A 6585-nucleotide genomic window follows, 5' to 3' on the forward strand; every position below is an offset into this window, starting at 1 on the left:
ACGGGGATGTAATGCTCTCTGGTCGCCATATCCCTATATCTAGCAAGTTTGCAAGTTTGGTTCAAAGTGTGACAGCAAGAGTTTTTACTATGACAAAAAAGTTTATAGATTATATCACTCCAATTTTAGCTAACTGGCACTGGCTTCCTGTCTGTTTAAGATGTGACGTTAGGGTTCTGTTACTAACATATAGAAGTTTGCATGAATTTCTCTAAATTGATTCCTACCCTCACCTATGGTCATGAACTTTGGGTCATGACCGAAAGAACTCAATCCCGGATACAAGTGGCCGAAATGAGTTTCCTCCGCAGGGTGGCTGGGTTCTCCCTTAGAGATAAGGTGAGAAGCTCAGTCATCCGGGAGGGACTCGGTGTAGAGCCACTGCTCCTCCGCGTTGAGAGGAGCCAGTTGAGGTGGCTCGGGCATCTAATAAGGATGCCTCCTGGACGCCTCCCTCGGGAGGTGTTCCGGGCATGTCCCACCGGCAGGATGCCCCGGGGGCGGCCCAGGACACGTTGGAGAGACTATGTCTCTCGGCTGGCTTGGGAACGCCTCGGGGTCCCGTCGGATGAGCTGGAGGAGGTGGCTGGGGATAGGGACATCTGGGCTTCCCTTTTGACGCTGCTGCCCTCGCGACCCGACCTCGGATAAGCGGAAGACAATGGATGGATGGATGGATGGATGGATGATTCCCCCTCATATTCCTGCTTGGAGCTTCCACTCTCAAAATACTGGTCTACTTGTGACTCCAGGAGCCAAGAAGTAATCTGTAGGCTTGAGAGGGTTTTCCATTCATGCCCAGGTGCCGTGAACTGCTCTGCCCCTGAGAGAAAAACTGCAACCTTAGTGGAAGTGTTTAAATCTAGACTTGAGACAACCTCCTATTCCATGGCTTATGTGTGATGCCGATCTCAAACCTTTCTGTTCATGTCCTCTCTGGCTACCTCACTGGTGGTGGAGTGAAGGAGAAGGATGAACCTGGATGAGTCAGTGGACGAACACCTGAAGCATGTCATCATCTGCATTGAACAACTGGCTGAGATGGCAAGCTGTGTCATTGTTGTCTTGGACTTCATCAACAATTTTACTTATCCCCTATGTTTATTTTTTACGTTGACTACATTGTATGTATTTATACCTAAAGCGACATCTTTTGAAGCCTGGTAATCCTGGAATGTGGATTACCTCTTGTGTGGTCGCTTCGTAAGGGTTCTTGTTTTCCTCGTGCTGAGGTTTTTGAGTTTTTCCTTGCCCACATGTTGGTTTCAGATCAGAGGATGGTGTAATTGTGGTCCGTGTGAGACATTTTGTGATTAAGGACTCTACAAATAAATATGACTTGACTTGACCAGAATCAAGGTTTAACAATGTGAACTTGGAATAGCGCAAGCCTCATGAAGTGGCCCGAACTATAAGTTGATACTGACCTGTTGATCAATTGTACAATGTGTATAATTTGTCTTGATATTTATGCACAAATGTAACTACATTTATCGTGAATTACTAAATTATTCATATAAGGAATAAAGTCTAGGTGACTATAACTTCATTAAAAGAATGTCAGAAATTGTCTCAGACCATTTAACTATTTATGAATATTCCAACAAGTGTATCCAGCAGATGGAGGAGGCCGAAACCTGAGAGCGACATTTGACACGTTAAATGTTTACACGACCCAGGTGACTTTTGGCTGGCGGCCTCCGGGGATCAATAGTTTATTGTTTTTGCCAAACTCAAATGTCCCTTGTTATTTGTCATGGTTAGTCAGAAAATGTCACTGAAATATATCATACACACTGCCATGCTACCTACTTATGTACATCTAGACCTCTCTGCCTTTCATAACTGTGCCTTATCAATCAATGAATACATTTCACCGGGAATTATTTATGGTCATTCTCCTTTGTACCGACTAAACAACACATTTTTATACATTTACTTGAACTGATGGATATTTTACCCTTGATTCAGGCCCTCATATAGATCCAGTTCCATAATGTTGCACCGGTTGTAGAAATACAGAAACTTTTCAATGTTTTTCCCACATTCAAGATTTTGAAGTCATGTCAGCCCCTTAACTAACCCACCCTCCCGATTACCAAATATGTTCTGAATGTCAGGAAATTTGCGCAGTTTTCATTGTATAAAAAGTGAATTTTGATAAATAATCCTTTTTGCTCTTTTTTGCAAAAGTGATAATTTTAATCCTACTTATGAGTACAACCCAATATCATAATAATAATATGGTAATAACAACTTCACTGAGCTTTATTGTCATTATTCCTGGGTTTTAAGAATGGTTATTTTATGGCGGAGACTAAGGGAAATAAACATAAAGAGGGATTTTGTTTTTTAAATTATTTTCTTTTGTTGCAAAATTCCTCAACGAATAAGAAAGTGTTGATATTGATGTAATAATGAAATATCACTGCATATATGGTCAGGATTGTATCAGTTCTTCATTTATAAATTTCATTTATTTCTGATTCAGTCATTTAGTCATAAGTAATGCACTTCATGATTATTCATTTATTTAAGTGTATTTTTTTTAATTCTTTAAGTTTATTTCTTAATTTAATTGTGTGACATTTGATATATCTATTCATTCAGTTTTTATCCAGTCTTTACTTTCTTATTAGTGTTGTTTTAGTCTGGCGTTTGGAGGAGGCCTTGAGTTTTATCTGTATTTGCCAGACTTGGTCTAGACACAGAGCTGGTGGAAAGTAGAAATTTTTACACAACATCCAAGGACTCCGACGTGGTGCCTAACCTTTTAGTAAATTATATTTCTGACCTACATGATGTTGTACTTTTTTAAATAACTTTTTATAATTAGAACCTGGCAACAACGTAGTAATAGCTTGTTAAGTTCCTTTTTAGAAATTCATAGTAAACAATAGCCAATCGCACTAATCAGTCACAAAAAGTAGCTTTCAACTTCAAAAAGTTTGTTGACCTCAGATTTAAGCTATTAACCGATGAATTGTTGCTCTTCCATCCATCCATTATCTTACGCTTATCAAGGTCGGTCGTGGGGGCTGCAGCCTCAGCAGGGATGCCAAGACCTCCTTATCCCCAGCCACTTCATCCAGATCACCAGGTGGAATTCCCAGGTGTTCCTAGGCCAGCCTAGAGACGTAGTCCCCCAGCGTGTACCTGGTCGTTCCCGGGCCTCCTGCCGGTGGGACACGCCTGGGACACCTCCCGAGGGAGGCGTCCAGGAAGCATCCTTATCAGATGCCCTAGCCACCTCTACTCAGTGGCTCTACACTTCCGGAATGACTGAGCTTCTCAACTTATCTCTACACTTGTACAGTCTAATTAGTTTGACTGCATCTGCAGTATGTCCGTATGATAAACAAACTATCACACATGCAGTCTTGCACTTTTTATGTTTTATTTCCTCGACATTTGCCACCCAAACACACCGCACGCCTGTCGAGCAATCACAATTACCATGTACCCCGAACGCATTGGCAGTTAACTTATCGCTGGCGTTTGGGCTTAATCTTCCTGGGCAGAGCAGGCATCCATCATCTTAAAGAACCATCTATCCGGCGTCTAGGAGCGTGCATTCTAAAGCGACTGAGGGTGCACGTATGCGCCCCAGGAACGACTTATGGGCTGTCGAGACAAAGTGCGCAGCCTTGCCGGAAACTGACAAGCACAGGATGACTGACAGCGACATTGCACCATTAGGCCTTCGACTGGTGAGTGTGGGCTTGCGTTTGATTAAAGCTGCACTCAGTAATATTTCTGCTGTGCACGGTGAAGCCACTCTTCAGCGTGATGGTGCCATCGCTGTCAACGCCACAAGCGACTCTTTTGAATTACAACCCAATGCGCATCATCCCTTTTTCCCTTTTACATATTAACGTTTGATGAACCCACAGTAGTTCGCTATTTTTTCAGAATTACCGTATTTTCATGACCCTAATTGTGATGTGTGCCCTATTGTGCAGGGGTGAGGGTGCTGCCATTTAGCCACTAGACCACCAGTGAAAAGGCTTGAGATTTTATATCATTATCAAACAATTTTTACAATGCCAGAAACAAATGTTAGAGAAGGCATGAAAGGGAAATTTTGTCCTGAAATAAATATATAAACGTAAGTCTGATTCATCATCAGATACACCCAAGAATTGTTTCCCTTGTAGTGCTTTGTTGCACTTAATTATATCTTTCAGGAAGAGTTTCTGTTTTTTCCATTTTCTGCATTTGTTTCTGGCACCGTGAGTAAAAATAGTGTGATAATGGGTGGTTAGCTTTCGACATTCTCATCGCCACGGCCCAGGTTTGATTCTCCTTGCACACAAGGTTTTGCAATTTTGGTCACCGATGATGGGTCGATTATTGCAGTGATTTTTAACCACTGTGCCACAACACACTAGTGTGCCGTGAGAGATCATCAGGTTTGCTGTGAGAAATTATCCAATTTCACTTTTTAAAATTAAACATTTTATAAAACATTTATGAATCCATCCATCAATTATCTGCACCGCTTATCCTCAGTAGGGTCGCGGGGGTTCTGGATCCCATCCCAGCTATCTTCGGGCAGAGGGCAGGGGACACCCTGAGCTGGTTGCCAGCCAGTCGCAAGGCATGGAGAGACAAACAATTCCCCCGCTCATTCACACCTAGGGACAATTTGGACAGGCCAATTAACCTGACATGGATATTCTTGGAATGTGGGAGGAAACCGGAGTGCCTGGAGGACTCCCATGCCAGCATAGGGAGAACATGCAAACTCGACACAGGAAGGCCTGATCTCACGACCTCAGAAGTGTGCTGCACACACGCTAACCACTGCCCCTCCGTGCTGCCCATTTATGAATCATTTTCTGCAAATGTCATGTCATTTTCAAGTGTTTGTGCTGTAAAAACTGGGGGTATTATAAATCATATTGTAATTAAACATACTGTTCAGTGTCATTTTATAACATTTTTGTTTAGTGGTTTGCTGCAAAATTTTTCCAATGTAAAAACATGCCCTGGCTCAAAAAAGGTTGAAAAACACTGGATTATTGCACTAATACATCCGTGGGTGTGTAAATTGTACACAAACATGAATACGAGGTAACTCTTACTGAATTTTAAATTATGTGCACCTTATAGTCCAGTGCGCCTTTTATATAAAAAAATACTATTTTGGGGGCGTGTATCTCATAATTCAGTGTGCCTTATAGTGCCGGAAATATGGTAATTAAAGTGTTGTTGAGCAGCATTAAGGCTGTAGCATAACAACATTTAAATTGCTTCTGAAGTTTAGTTGGGGACCTCCACTTTTAAAACAGCCACTTAAAATCGAAATCCCAAATTTGATCTTAGGCGTGGTCCCTAACCGTTGCAAAGCTCCCTGGTCAAACATGGCTGCCGGTTTGGCACGCTCCTCCTTTTTTCACTCACTTTTCCTTGTTTTTTTTTTTTTTTTGTGTCCGGCTTCCGCGCAATCCCTCCTCCTCTTCCCCGGGCTTGATGAATGCGCGGCCTCCTATTGATCGCGATGGGTGATGGATGATGGCCGCGAGATGAGTGATGGGGTGCAGGCAAAGGTGCCAATAAGAGGGCAGGCGGAGGGCGGGGTCTCTACCGCTGGCGCTAATGGGAGAAGACTTGGGGGTGGAGGGTGAGTCAGGGGGTTGGTGGTCTTGGTGGGCGGCCACCCTGGCAACCCACCTATGGGTCACCCTCTCATCCGGGTGCCCGAAAAAATGATGGATGGCAAGCCAGGAGGGGGAGACTGCCGCCGCAGTTCCAAATTGATATCCCGGCAAATGTTTTTGTCTGCTGTGAAAAATGTCGCCGCAACTCTCATTTCACCAGCCCACCTCGCCTCCCCTCCCCTCATCTTCTCTTTTCTTTTTTTTTCTGCCACTTTCCTTTCACAACAGCCCCCCCATCACTTCCTGGTCTCTCATTGTAACCCTGCCTGCAGTGCTCTGCTTTTTGTTAGTGGATCTTTCTTTATTTTGCTTCAGAAAAAAGTACCAACCACACTATTGATTGCTAATAATCTTTTGGTTTGAATGGAGCCCGAGAAAGCTGAAATTTGGTCGACAAACAAATTTAATTTCCTTTTTTATATTTTTTTTACACACATTTCTGGCTTTTGGTTCAATGTAAAAATCTATCCTTCTTTACCGGGACCCCATGTAGTTAAGATATAATTAGTACCGGAAAGAAAAGAAAAGATCACACAAATATATAAATAAATACCTACTTACCTACATTTTAATCAACCAAACAACCAACGTACCTATCTACCTACAAGAGGTAAGATTAGCCCTAAAAAATCCAGCCCACCCAGACCTGCAGGAATAAGTCAAATCCAGCCCGAGCCCGACCAATTGACTTGATTTGAGGGACAGAGCCCGAAGCTAATCCCAAATTTTATATCTTATCTGTGACGATATGGTAAGAGGGGGGGAAATTTTAGCTGAATCTCCCCCCTTCCTCCATCCCTACCTACCTACCTACCTACCTACCTACCTACCTACCTACCTACCTTCCTACCTACCTAATGTTGTTTATCTTTCATACCCATTTTCTTTTTCCCGATTCACATAAAGGTATTCAAAATTTGGT

The sequence above is a fragment of the Urocampus carinirostris genome, chromosome 16 (assembly GCF_059441175.1).
Source record: "Urocampus carinirostris isolate Australia breed hairy pipefish chromosome 16, RoL_Ucar_1.0, whole genome shotgun sequence".
NCBI lineage: Eukaryota > Metazoa > Chordata > Actinopteri > Syngnathiformes > Syngnathidae > Urocampus > Urocampus carinirostris.